The 14,675-nt window shown below is 40.3% G+C and overlaps 1 protein-coding gene and 1 long non-coding RNA gene across 3 annotated transcripts in view; one reads left to right on the top strand and one right to left on the bottom strand.

Annotated features, from left to right (window-relative positions):
- Positions 1–14,675, bottom strand: part of LOC139362029 (uncharacterized) — a 58,737-nt gene that overhangs the window by 19,281 nt on the left and 24,781 nt on the right. The window contains exons 4-5 of the long non-coding RNA XR_011620276.1: positions 12,708–12,766; positions 12,277–12,413 (exon numbers count right to left, since the gene is read on the bottom strand). This is a non-coding gene — a long non-coding RNA (uncharacterized lncRNA). The remainder of the gene's footprint in view (positions 1–12,276; positions 12,414–12,707; positions 12,767–14,675) is intronic.
- Positions 1–14,675, top strand: part of LOC105477804 (kelch repeat and BTB domain containing 12) — an 80,586-nt gene that overhangs the window by 60,929 nt on the left and 4,982 nt on the right. The gene's annotated exons all lie outside the window — the stretch shown is intronic.

The raw sequence follows: 14,675 nt of genomic DNA, 5'->3' as shown, positions 1-14,675 counted from the left end.
TTGTTGGCTGTGCATATGTCTTCTTTTGAAAAGTATCTGTTTGTGTCCTTTGCCTACTTTTTAATGGGGTTGTTTTGGTTTTTGCTTGTTAATTTGCTTAAGTTCCTTATAGATTCTGGATATTAGACCTTTGCCAATGCCTACTTTGCAAATATTTTCTCCCATTCTGTAGGTCGTTTGTTAACTCTGTTGATAGTTTCTTTTGCTGTGCAGAAGCTCTTTAGTTTAATTATGTCCCATTTGTCAATTTTTATTTTAGTTGCAATTGCTTTTGGCATCTTTGTCATGAAATTTTTGCTGGAGTCTATGTTCAGAATGGTACTTCCTAGGTTATCATCCAGAGTTTTTATAGTTTTAGGCTATACATTTAAGTCTTTAATCCATCTTGAGTTGATTTTTGTATACGCTGTAAGGAAGAGGTCCAGTTTCAATATTCTGCATATGGCTAGCCAGCTATCCCAGCACAATTTATTGAATAGAGAGTCCTTTCCCCATTGCTTCTTTTTGTCAACCTTGTTGAAGATCAGATGGTTGTAGGTGTGCAGCATTATTTCTGAGTTCTCTATTCTGTTCCATTACAACTTCTGTTCTTTACCTTTTGCTGAGACAACATCCCAACATCTCTTTGGGTCAAAAACTAAGGCCATTCCCTGATTGTAACAACAGACTGGAATACTGGGTTCTAGTCAGCACACTCCACCCTGTCTGTCCCATTAAAGGCAACTAAACCTCCTGGCCAGATGCATCGAGCAGCAATCTGAGAACTCTGAAAAGTAAATGTTAGTGGGCAGATTGGGGAAGGAAGTCAGAACTTGAAATACCACCAAATCAACAATCATTGTCTCATTTTTTTCCTTGATATCTCCTGGCCTGAACTCAAAGACAGCCTGAAGCCTGGAACTTCAGACCAAGTATGGACAGAAACTCTAAGAAAACCCCTCCTTTTCTGTTCCAAGGAGGAAGAAAGAGGGCTCCCATGGGTCAGACAGAGTGGGGGAGGTTTTTTTCCTTTTTTCTTTTTTGCATTCTTTACCCCACCCCCTTCCCAAGCCCTCAGGCATTCCCAGGTGGTAGCAGCAACAGGGGCTGGGCTGGCCCCCTTTTCCCTGACCAGGGAAACTTTGATCCCAAGAGTCTGAGTAGAGTCCCCATTGCTTTTCCATCTTGGACCACTGGCCACGTCAGTGGCATGCATATTCATGGAAAGTGTGCAGCAGAAGAAAGAATCCAAAGCTCCAGCTCTTTAGCTCGAAGGCCAGGAAGGGGCATAAGGATGTTCCTGGAATCAGGAAAATGTGAGGAAGATTGCAGACAGGAGGGAGCTCAAGAAAGTGATCTCATAAAGTTGGATGTGAGCTCCTGGGCCACACACACATGATTTAGCCCTAAACTGTCTACCAAAGCCTTTGAAAACTGAGCTGACATGGGAAACACAGCACACAGAAGGTAGCCAGGAACTTGTGGCCTACCCAACGGGGTCAGTTTTTGATTTTTTGCTAATACAAATAAACAAAAAAATCAACATTTTCCGTAGGATTTAAACAAGACCTAGAATCGTATAATATTCAAAATGCCTAGCATATAATCCAAAATTACTTGACTTACCAGGAACCAAAAAAAATCAGATCATACAAGAGAGAAGACAATCAACAGATACCAACTCCAAGATGGCACAGATTTTGAAATAACTAGGAAGAGACTTTAAAGAAATCTCTAAGACTTAGTGCTCCAGGGATTAAGAGTGACCACTTTTGAAAGGGATATAGGCCAGGCGTGGTGGCTTATGCCTTTAATCCCAGCACTTTGGGAGGCCGAGATGGGCAGATCACCTGAGGTCAGGAGTTCGAGACTACCCTGGGCCAACATGGTGAAACCCCGTCTCTACTAAAAACAAAAATTAGCCAGGCATGGTGGTGCACACCTATAGTCCCAGCTACTCAGGAGACTGAGGCAGGATAATCACTTGAACCCGGGAGGTGGAGATTGCAGTGAGCTGAGATCACACCATTGCACTCCAGCTTGGGCGACAGAGCAAGACTCCATCTCAAAAAAAAAAAAAAAAAAAAAAAGGTATATAAAGTCTCAGTTTCAACAGAAAAATCAGTCTCAGCAGGAAATAGAAGTTATGTTTTTAAAAAAGAAAAAACCAAATGGAAATTTTAGAACTGAAAAAGAAAATAACTGAGATTTTTAAATGGCTGAATGGACTCAATAGCACAATGGAGATGGCAGGGAAGAGCAAGCGCATTTGAAGACAGACAAATGAAAATTACCCAATCTAAATAACAAAGAGAAAAAAATTTAAAAAGTGAACATACCTCAGCGACAATACCAAAAAGTCTAATATTAATGTCATCATATCCCAGAAGGAGAGGAGAAAAGGTGTGGGTGCATAAAAATATTTGAAGAAATAACGGCTGAAACTTGCCAAATTTGACGAAAGACATACATTTATAGATTTTAAAAGCCCACAAAACTAAAAACAGAATAAACTTGGAAAAACCCACATACAAATACATTATAATCAACCAAAGATAAAGAAAACAATTTTTGAAAGAAGCCAGAGAAAAACAAAAGATAACAATGAGGGAACAATTATTAGAATGACTGAATTTCTCAAACCATGCAGGCCCGAAGGCTGTGGAACAGAATTTTTAAAGCATTAATTAAAAGAACTGTCTAGATTCTATATCCAGCAAAAATATCCTTCAGAATGAGGGCAAAATTAAGATAAGATATTCCTAGGTGAAGAAAAACTAAGATAATTTATTCTCAGCAGAACTACTCATAAAGAGAAAGCTAAAGAAATTCTTCAGATGGAAGGCAAATGATACCATAGAGAAACCTGGAACCTCAGGAGTCAAGGGAAAGAAACAGAAAAGACAAATACCTGGGTAAATATAAGGGACTGTTTTTCTTGTCTTCAGTTCTCTAGAATACGTGTAACTGTTGATAGCAAAAATGTTCACATTTTCTAGTGATATTTTCAATGCATGTTTATGTTACATAGCAAGGGTCATTTCCTTGGACCATGTTTGTGACAACAATTACAACGTAGAGGGGGAGGGTAAGGGACTTACGTGGTGGAAAGAGTCACACGTTCCACTTGAAGTGATAAAACGTTATACCAAAGTAGTCTGTTAAAAGTTAAGTATGTATATTATGCTTTGAACAACTACTATACAAGGAAGTATAGTCAAAAACTCAAATTAAAATGGAATATTTAAAATACTCAAATAATCCAAAAAGAAGGCAGGAAAGAGAAAACAAAGGGAAAAAAATTTTTTTTTTTTTTTTTTTTTTTTGAGACGGAGTCTTGCTGTGTCACCCAGGCTGGAGTGCAATGGCCAGATCTCGGCTCACTGCAAGCTCCGCCTCTCGGGTTCACGCCATTCTCCTGCCTCAGCCTCCCGAGTAGCTGGGACTACAGGCACCCGCCACCTCGCCCGGCTAGTTTTTTTTTGTATTTTTTATTAGAGACGGGGTTTCACCGTGTTAGCCAGGATGGTCTCGATCTCCTGACCTCGTGATCCGCCCGTCTCGGCCTCCCAAAGTGCTGGGATTACAGGCTTGAGCCACCGCCCCCGGCCAAAATTTTTTTTTTTTAAATGGAGTCTTGCTCTGTTGTCCAAGCTGGAGTGCAGTGGTGCAATCTCAGCTCACTGCAACCTCTGCCTCCAGGTTCAAGCAATTCTCCTGTCTCAACTTCCCAAGTAGCTGGGATTACTGTGCCACCACCCCCGGTTAATTTTTGTATTTTTAGTAGAGACAGGGTTTCACCATGTTGGCCAGTCTGGTCTCGAACTTCTGACCTCGTGATCCACCCACCTTGGCCTCCCAAAGTGCAGGGATTACAGGCATGAACTACCGTGTCCAGCTGGGAAAAATTTTTTGAATAATAAAATAGTAGACCTAAGTCCAAATTTATTAATATTTATTAAATATAATGGTCTAACCCAAGGATTGGCAAATAATAGCTCACAGGTGAATTTTTATAAATAAAATATTATATATAAAATATATAATATATTATATAATATATAAATATATAACATATAAATACACAATATATATAAAATATGTAAATAAAATAAAATATTATTAAAAATAAATATTTTTATAAATAAAATTTTATTGGAAAACACCTACAGCCATTCACTTGCATCTGGAGTCTAAACAAATTAATTAAAAGACAAAGATTGTTACAATGGATAAAGAAACCAGACCCAACTATATACTGTCTACAAGAAATCAAATTTAAATAGAATGCCATAAGTAAGGTAAAAGTAGAAGTAGGGGAAAAGACATACCATGCATAAACTAATCAAAAGAACAATGGAGTGGCTGTATTAATATCAGGCAAAGTAAGTTACCAGGGGTAAGAAGGAACATTCCATGGTGATAAAATGATTAATTTGCTTAGAAGATATAGCCATGCTAAATGTATCTGCACCTAACCAAAAGCCTCAATATACATGAAACTAAAACTGATAGAATGGAAAGGAGAAGAAATGAACAAACTCATATATATAGTTGGAGACTTCAATGTTCTTCTTTCATTAAACAATAGAATAAGTAGCCAGAAAACCAACAAGGACATAGAAGAATTGAACACCACCACCAACCAACTGGATCTTATTGACATTCATAGAACACTTCATCCAACAACAGCAGAATACATATTCTTTTCAACGGCACACAGAATAGTCATCAAGATAGACCATATCTTAGTTATAAACCAAATCTTAAATTATTAAAAGAATTAAAACCACAAAAAAAAAAAATGCCCACTGACCATAATGGCATTGAACTTGAAATCAAATACAGAATGATAACAGGAAGATACTCAGAAATTAAACAACACATTTCCAATAATGTATGTGCCAAAGAGGAAGCTTCAAGGGAAATTAGAAAATATTTTGAACTAAGCAAAAACAAAAATAGAATAAAGGTCTCAGGTCAACAATCTGAGCTTCTACCATAAAAAACTCGATAAAAAAGAGAAACAAAGATCCAAAGCAAGTGAAGAAAGGATATAATAAAGATAACAATGGCCGGGCGCGGTGGCTCAAGCCTGTAATCCTAGCACTTTGGGAGGCCGAGACGGGCGGATCACAAGGTCAGCAGATCGAGACCATCCTGGTTAACACGGTGAAACCCTGTCTCTACTAAAAAATACAAAAAACTAGCCGGGCGAGGTGGCAGGCGCCTGTAGTCCCAGCTACTCGGGAGGCTGAGCCAGGAGAATGGCGTAAACCCGGGAGGCGGAGCTTGCAGTGAGCTGAGATCTGGCCACTGCACTCCAGCCTGGGCAACAGAGCTAGACTCCGTCTCAAAAAAAAAAAAAAAAAAAAGATAACAGCAGAAATTAAAAACAAAGGAACAATTGAGAACATGAATGAGCCAGAAACTGTTTTTTCTAAAAAAAATAAAATAAAATAAATAAACCTCTAGCCAAACTGAAAATGACAAAAGTAGAAAAGACACAAATTGCCAATAATCAGGAATGAAAGAAATAATATTATTACAGACCTCACAGACATCAGCAGGCTAATAAGGGGAATCCTACAAACAACTCTATAGATAAATTTCACAGCTAAGATAAAATGGACAAATTCCTCAAAGCCATGAAGTACCAAAACTCACCTATGAAGAACAAATGATGTTGAAACATTTGGACCTCCATATGCAAAAAAAGAACCATAGCCCATACCTCACAAAAACTAACTCGTAATGGATCTAAATATAACATAAAACTTTAAAAGTTCTAGAAGATAACACAGAAGAAAATCTTCATGACCTTAGATTAGGCAAATTGTTCTAACATGTGACACTGAAAGCATGATCCATAAAGGAAAATGGATAGATTGAACTTCATCAAAATGAAAAGTTTTTGCTGTGCAAAAGACAGTTGAGAATGAAAAGAATAACTGCAGACTCTGAAAAACTATTTGCAAACCACACGTCCAACAAACTTCTATCCAGAACATAGAAAGAATTCTCAAAACTCAGCAGTAAGGAAACAAACACAGGAATGAATAAATGGGCAAAAGATTTGAGCAGACGGTTCACTAAAGAAGATATATAGATGTGAAATAAGATGTTCAACAACATTAGTCATTAGAGAAATGCAAATTAAAATCCAATGACATATTACTACACAACTATTCAAATGGCTGTTTTTAATACAACATGAAGAGCTGATGAGCGTGTGGAGCAACAAAAACTCTCAGTTATTACCAGTGGGAATGTGAAATGGTACAACCACCCTGAAAAAGTTTCCAATTTCTTATGAAGTTAAAATATATTTACCACATGACCCAGCACATGGTATTAGTATTTACCCAAGAAAAAAAACTTGTATTAACATGAAAACTGATACATGAATATTTACAATAGCTCTATTTATAATTGCCAATATTGAAAACAATCCAAATGTCCTTAAGCAGATAAATGGATAAACAAACTGTGGTACAACCATACAATGGAATACTACTCAGCAGTAAAAAGGGACAGACTAATAAAACATCCACCATGTGGATGAATATCAGAGACACTGCTGAGTCGAAGAAGCCAGGCTCAAAAGTTTACATACGGTATTCTGTTTATGTGGCTTTCTAGAAAAGGCAAAACTACAGGGACAGAGAATAGAGTTTCTTGGAGGAATGAAACTGATTGTGATAGTGGCTACAGAAATCTACACATGTGTTAAACTCTGGCAACTCTAGACTCCCCCAAAAGTTAGTTTTACTGTATGTGAATTTTTAAAATAATAAAAAGCTGAGTGGACGTACCCTCCTAGGTACTTAGAATGGCAGTTCCGGAATTTGTGTCTACATACATATGTGTAGGCTGAGCTTTTGAACCACACTGGTAGACTACCACACTCTTCCAAACTTGCTGATCAAGGGCCTAACCCTTTGTCAGATAATTTCATCGCATAGGCCTTCCACTTGTGGTTAAAGAAAGCTTAATGCATTTTCTGAAAATGTCTAAGAACCATTACCTGTTTTAACTCTTACATGTGACTTGATGCATAAAACACTCTATATGTCTTATAAATAAACCCAGAATAGTTAGAGTTCATTTATAATCTATTACATGGAATATCAATTATCCCTTAATAAAAAGTGACTTTACATATCCATTTTTTTAATTTGATAGAAATATAAAATCTGTGATTAATTAAATTCATACACAGAGAATGTTGCTATGCAGCCTTTTATAATTATGCTTGTATACGCTAGAGAACAATAAAGAACTCTGCTCCTCTGTTCCACTTCTTTTGCAGGTAAGCAACTACATACATACAGACATTCATTTGTTTCTTTTTTTGCCCACTTGGCGGATGATTAGCCTCCTCCACTGGCCAGGGCCGTCTGCTGGTCATGCCCATTTGTGACAGTCATGATGCTCCCTTTTTTGTTTGAGTCAGGGGCTGTTAAATTGCCTCTTTCACTGACAGGTAGCTCCTTCACCACTAGAGAGGGTAGGTACCACCCCTTACTCAAAGACAAGCCAACCAGCTGGGCTAGCCAAGTTAGCCTGGGGTCAGTTACTCACTGTATGGTTTATTTATTCATACACCCACTCATGCAAGACAGAATGAGATTCAAGATGGCTTATCATAGGCCATCAAATCATCAACACAATAAGATCAAATACAACACACATAGCATCAAACACAGCCAGATAGAAATGATGAAGGGAAAATAAAGACAGAAAAAAAAGTTAAGCAAGACAGAGGTAAAGTTGGTATGCAAGTATGCCCTAAAGCTCTTATGCACTGGCCATATACAGACCACCAGTTTATCTCTGATCTCACGAGAACCCAGAGCAAAAAGGAAAAGAATGTTCTGTTACAGATTTGCAGTATCCTCCAGGGAAGAACAAATCCCTTGTTAGAGGACACACATCTTTTAAACATGAGAGAAACTTCTCCCCATAGCCTCACATAGGGTAGTGGGAAATGTCCTCAATAATATTCCTAAAATAAATAAAATAGCAAGTTAGTATTTCACCAAAGAGCAAGTCAGAGGAAATCTACATGGGATGAAAAAGCACCCAATGGCTTCAGTTTTCTGATAGACTAGTCTGAGTTCAAGGATGAAATTTAAACTAAAGCGTTGTTTCTCAAACTTCCCCACTGAAGTACCTCCAGCAACAGAGAGCACCCCCTAAAAAGCATGAGGTGCGGCCCACGGCAGCCTACCATACACAGGGAATTTCTATGACGCCTTATTATTTACCTTAAGAAAACATGTCAATTTCTTATTTATTCCATAATGTATCTGTGCCTGTTTTCCTGTAAAACAGTGTTTTAAGTTGCTTACTATTGGGGTGGCAAGGTGCAGGAGAGTTTCCTGACTGCCTTAATGAGTGCTTTAAGTGTGCCTGTTTCTGGAAAGTTAACTGAATTGAGTGGCGCTAACACGGGTTCATCCTCCTGTTTCTTCTTCCTTGTTAGTGGATGATACCTCAAGAACCCAAACCCACATAAATAGGTGGCTACAAATACCAATCGCTTTCTCCTAAAGTGATTTATTCTTACACCCACTCATGCAAGACAGAATGAGATTCAAGATGGCTTATCATGGGCCATCACATCATTAACACAATAAGGTCAAATACAACACACATAGCATCAAACACAGCCAGATAGAAATGAAAGTCAATCAGGAAACAAGATGAAGGGAAAATAAACACAGAAAAATAAGTTAAGCAAGACAGGGATAAAGTTGGTATGCTCTCCTAAAGTTGGCCTCCTCTCCTAAAGCAGAGCTTTAGGAACTCTGCTAGAGTGAAAACTTAGGAGAGCACCAAGAATGACCCCAAGAAGATGCACAAAGTCTTCAGGGTGAAATGTTGACATGTGTGTTCTTCCTGAGAGTTCATCTCTGGGGCCATAGGAGAGATCTGCCAACTAGCACAATCTCATTCACAGTTCAGAAAACTCACTGATGAGCTTCTTTACTTTGCATTAATGTGATGATTTTCATCCCTGTAAATAAGAGATTTCTAAGAAAGATGTGATATGTATACATGGTTTAAAAAAAAAGCCTCCCTAATAAACACTGAAACAAACAAATTAATGCAGAAAATCCATCTATTCTGAAATTTTAAAAGGTCCAGCCTGCGTTAATTTGAATAAGGACACTGAAAGCCTTCATCCAACTAAAACAAAACAAAGCAAAACCCAGCCATGGCAATGGTAAAAGATGCACTCCAAGACATGTGCAGTGAATGAGATGGGAAAGGCTACTTCACCTGGGTGGGAAGATAATTGAGAAGATGTCACAATTGTACCAGACACCTGTCATTGTTTGGGCCATCCATTGCCCAAGCCCTCTCCCTTCACAGTGGGTGCAGTGCCCTGCTCCCACTGGAAGGCCAGGAGCGGGGCCTTCCTCAGCTACCCTCTGACAGACAGTACCAGTGTTGTGCCAAGCAGCTTCTCACTCCAGGAGCCAGAGGGGTCAGCAGTGTGTCCCGCAGTTGTGCCCACCAGCTGCAGCAGGCAGTGTGAAGGAACAGTGGTGGCTCTCTGGCCAGATTGGGCCTCTAGCTCTCCTCAGTCTGGAGAACTGCATTCTTTCCAACAAATCCCCATTTTGCTAAAGCCGGCCAACATTGGTTTCTGTTGTTGCTACCAAGAACTCTGAAATAACAGGCATGACCCCTTGTGCATTTAACACACAACTTTAAAACATATAAAGCAGAAACTATTGGAAACAGTCACATAAATGGATAAATCCACAAAATTTGCATGGACTTTTTCAGAAATCCATGGATCTAATTGACTTTTTAAAGCTAAAGCAAAAAGAGATCCAGAACTGAGCTGCCCAACACAGCACAATGGTCAGCAGCCACTTACATCTATCTGAATTTCAACTTAAGCTAATTCAAATTAAATAAAATGGAAAAATCCCTTCCTCAGTCTCACTAGCCACATTTCAAATTACTCCACACCACATATGGCCAGTGGTTACTCTATTGGACAGCACAGATTACAGAACATTTCCCTCATCACAGTGAGTTCTCTTGGACAGCACTGTTATCAAGGATTTAAATAGCATAATTAGCAACTTAAATGTCATAGAAATATAGAACCTTATGCCAGGCAAACAAAACCTATACCTTCCTTTTAAACACTTATAGAACACATACATTGACTAACCATAAATTACAGCAAAGAGGCCAGGCATGGGGGCTCATGCCTGTAATCCCAGCACTTTGGGTGACTGAGGCGGGCGAATTGCCTGAGGTCAGGAGTTCGAGACCAGCCTGACCAACATGGAGAAACCCCGTCTCTACTAAAAATACAAAATTAGCTGGGTATGGTGGCACATGCCTGTAATCCCAACTACTAGGGAGGCTGAGGCAGGAGAATTGCTTGAACCTGGGAGGCGGAGGTTGCAGTGAGCCGAGATCGAACCATTGTACTCCAGCCTGGGCAACAAGAGCGAAACTCCGTCTCGAAAAACAACAACAAAAAATTAGGACAAAGGAAAATCTCAATATATTTCCCAAAATAGAAATTATAGAAGCAATATGTGCTGTCCATAATGCAGTTAAATTAGAAGCATTCAGTGAAAGGGTAGTCAAGTGCACATGCGTGTACTAACACATACACTCAGCTGGAGAGGTTAAAACATTTTCCTAAGTAAGTCTTGGGTTAAAGCAGAACTTAGGCCTGAGATTGCAAACTGTGGAGAAATGTGAACTGCACCAGAAATCTAAAAAGAGGTACTCGGAAGAAATTTATAGCCTTAAGTGCACATGTTAGAAGACATTGAAATATGAAAAAAAAGGAACTAAGCATCCATTTCAAGAAGATAGAACAAGAGAAGATAAAACAAGCTTGGTTCAAATTAATCTGTCTCTAGCACATTTCAAAGTTTTTGGTTTGAGGTAAGAGGTCTAACAGAATTCCCTAGTTTTGGCACTGCTAGTGTAATCATTGGGTTACTTTATTTTATTTTATTTTTTTTTTTTTTTGAGATGGAGTCTCGCTTTGTCGAACAGGCTGAAATGCAGTGGTGCAATCTCAGCTCATTGCAACCTCTACTTCCTGGGTTCAAGTAATTCTCCTGCCTCAGCCTCCCAAGTAGCTGGGACTACAGTTTGGCGCCCCCACGCCCAGCTAATTTTTGTATTTTTAGTAGCACGGGGTTTCACCATGTTGGCCAGGCTGTTCTCGAACTCCTGACCTCAAGTGATCCACCCACCTTGACCTCCCAAAGTGCTGGGATTAGAGGCGTGAGCCACCATGCCCGGCCAAGTGTAGTTGTCTTTGATTGGATTATAATTCCATCCATAAACCACCCTTCTGTGGCCAGGAAGAATGCAGTACTCTGAGTCAGCCAATGGGTTATTTTAAATAAATTACACTGAAAGACATAAAACATTTCTCCGACTCCCAAAATTGAGAAATATATCATGCTGCATGATTAGAAAACTGTTAAGATGTTACCTTTCCCAATCTGATTTATAAATTTAATAAAAGTCCAATCAAAATCATACAAATTCTGTTTCAGATTTTTGGTTGGTTTTCACTTTTAGAAATTTCACATTATATACCAAATTAAAATAATACAATTAAGCCAATCTGACCACACCAATTTCAACAATTTTGCTGTTCTTATTTCCAAACGTACTTTTTTTTTTTCTTCTTTTTACTTTTCTTTACTGGAGTACTTTAAAACAAATCTAATAATCAGGTCATTTTATCAAAAAATACATTAATATCCATCTCTAACTGGATGGATATTTTAATATATGTACTGTGCGAAATTCACACCTATGCACATAATCCCTTACTATTGTCTGATATACATCCCAGATTCTAGACTTTCTAAGACAGCTTGTTCCATGTGCTTCTTCAGAGCCTGCTTCTGCCATGTATCAGTTGTCAATCCTGAGGCAAGTTAACTGGCTTTTCTGGACCTGTTACCTTTTCTACAAAATGGAGAAAATAATAAATCCTTTGCAGATGATTATTCAAAAGACTAAATGAGATCATACATTTAAAGCACCTAATACTATCCAATAAATAGTCATTATTATTAACATAACAGATTCTGATATAAATAGAATTACTTCTAAAAAGTTTATCCCACTTTTGATGTTGCTGAGATTGGTTAGTGGGTTCAAGTATATTTGGGGATGGGGGATTTATTTCATTAGGTTTTGGAGGAAACAAATTCTGTAATCCAGTGTCCTGCCAGTTTTCCTCAAAAGTTCCCACTTTTTCTCCAGCATGTTTGTGATACATACCCAGGTGTGAGAAAGATTGTCTTTTTGGCCAGGCACGGTGGCTCACACTTGTAATCCCAGCACTTTGGGAGGCTGAGGCAGGCGGTTCACAAGGTCAGGAGATTGAGACCATCCTGGCCAACATGGTGAAACCCCGTCTGTAATAAAAATACAAAAATGAGCGGGGAGTGGTGGCAGGTGCCTGCAAATATGTGGAAGGGTTGAATAACAAGGCCTAATGAACACGTGGAACACCACAGCCAACAGCTACAGGATATGCATCCTTTATGAGCACACGTGGACCATTTTCAAAAATTGACTTCCACGTGCTGAAACCAGGCTGGGCACTTTACACACATTATGTTCTTTAGTTATCATAAAATTGTTAAATAGGCATCCAAGCTGGAAATCTTCCGTTTGTCCCTCCACACTCACCCGCTACCCTTCCCCACCTCTCGCTGTGTCCTTCCAGGATGGCCTCTACAGACAGCATTAATGGTTTCTTTCCTCTCTGGCTTCCGGTTGGTTCAGTTAGCAGGAGGAAAGAGCAGGAAATTATCAGGTGAAAAGAAAGGAGAGTCAGGGTATATTGTAAACATTTAAAATTTTATGTAGATTGTGATGCTTTGACATCTTAAGAGACCTTTCTGGTTGGGGAATGATTGCCCTCCCCAGGCTGGACAGTCCTTAAGGACAAGAAAGGGCTCTGCCTAGAGCACATCTTTGCTGTGCACACGAGCCAGCCCAGAGCCACACCTCCTCTGTCTGGCCCCGACACCCCAGGAGACAGTGTGCCTCTGCCTTAGTCATCCCAGGGCCAGGCACCAGGTAACCAGAGACCACTCCTGTCCCACACCCACTGAAATTATTCAAACCAGCCAGTCCTAAGGTGTCCACTCTCCCCTGCCTGGACTCTTACCTTCCCCTCACTCCTGTCTTCTGCCTCCTGCCTCTGGGATCTGTGAGGATAAGAAACCTTGCTTTCCTGAGCCTCTCCCTTGCCTGCAGCTGACTTTCACATAAAAAGAGAAAAAATGCAGGGTATTTGCCCTCCCTGCTGCCTCCTTGCTGAGGATGGCTATGTCCATCTTTCTCTGCCCAAGCCAGGTGCTGCTCCCCAGACAGGTCCCCTGTTGCAGCTCCAGTGCTCACTCCCTCCCTCGCCTTCCAGGTCTAGGGACAGTGACAGCCCCTTGCTGTGATTAGTCCTGGGTACTGTGCCATCCCCCATGAGCCTTCCTAAGCCCTGCTCACAGTATTCTAAAGGTCCCTTGACTGAACCGTTCATGTTGCCCAGGTGGAGTGTGCTGTGTTTCCACAGGACCCCAGCTGACAGCGTCCCTATCTCAAACACAAGCTCAGAGGGCAGCGCTAGCCCAGGACCACATGACTCCAGCCACGCCTCCTCTATAGGGGTGGAAATAGGGCAGTTTCAACCCTTGTTTGCATCATTGCTAATTATTTGTATGGCATTGGAACACTTTTTCATCTGGAGACAACGGCATGCCCTATCAGAACTTCTTGAATACTTTTTGACTGAATTGTGAACGTGGCCTTTCTTCATTTCTTAGAAGTCAGGAACACTGTCTTCCATTTAAAGTATCTTTATTCAGTTGTTAATTAAGTTTTGGTGCTTACGTCCTGCTGTGATTTGAGTTTGTTCTCTCTGAAACTCATGTTGAAATTTGGTCCCCGGTGTGGCGGTGGGAGGTGTCTGGTCATGGATCCCTCACGAATAGATTAATGCCCTCCCTTGGGGGTGAACTTGGGCTCTCATAAGAATGGATTAGTTCCTGGGAGAGGGGGCTGTTAAAAACAGTCTGGTGGCCGGGCGAGGTGGCTCACGCCTGTAATCCCAGCACTTTGGGAGGCCAAGGCAGGCAGATCACAAGGTCAGGAGTTCGAGACCAGCCTGATCAACATCATGAAACCCCGCCTCTACTAAAAATACAAAAATTAGCCAGGTATGGTGGCACGTGCCTGTAATCCCAGCTACTCAGGAGGCTGAGGCAAGAGAATTGCTTGAACCCAGGAGGCAGAGGTTGCAGTGAGCAAGATTGTGCCAGTGCACTCTAGCCTGGGTGACAGAGCAAGACTCCGTCTCAAAAAAAAAACAAAAACAAAAACAAAAAAACAACAACAGTCTGACTTTCTTGGTTTCTCTCTTTTACTCCTTCCCTGTCCCAGTGACCTCTTTGCAAACACCCACTCCCCTTCCATTTTCTGCCATGAGTTGAAACAGCCAAGGCACCCACCAGATGCAGATCCCCAGTCTTGAACTTTCCTGCCACCAGAATTGTGAGCCAAATAAATGTCTTTTCTTGATAAACTACCCAGTCCTAGGTATTCTGTTACAGTAACAGCAAGTGGACTAAGACATTGCCTTTTGGAGGAAGTTACTCAGTATGGTGCTGATGGCC

This window comes from Macaca nemestrina, chromosome 2, assembly GCF_043159975.1.
Source record: "Macaca nemestrina isolate mMacNem1 chromosome 2, mMacNem.hap1, whole genome shotgun sequence".
NCBI classification, from domain to species: Eukaryota; Metazoa; Chordata; class Mammalia; order Primates; family Cercopithecidae; genus Macaca; species Macaca nemestrina.
The sequence above is the reverse complement of the archived record's forward strand: the minus strand, read 5'-3'. Positions and strand labels throughout refer to the sequence as shown.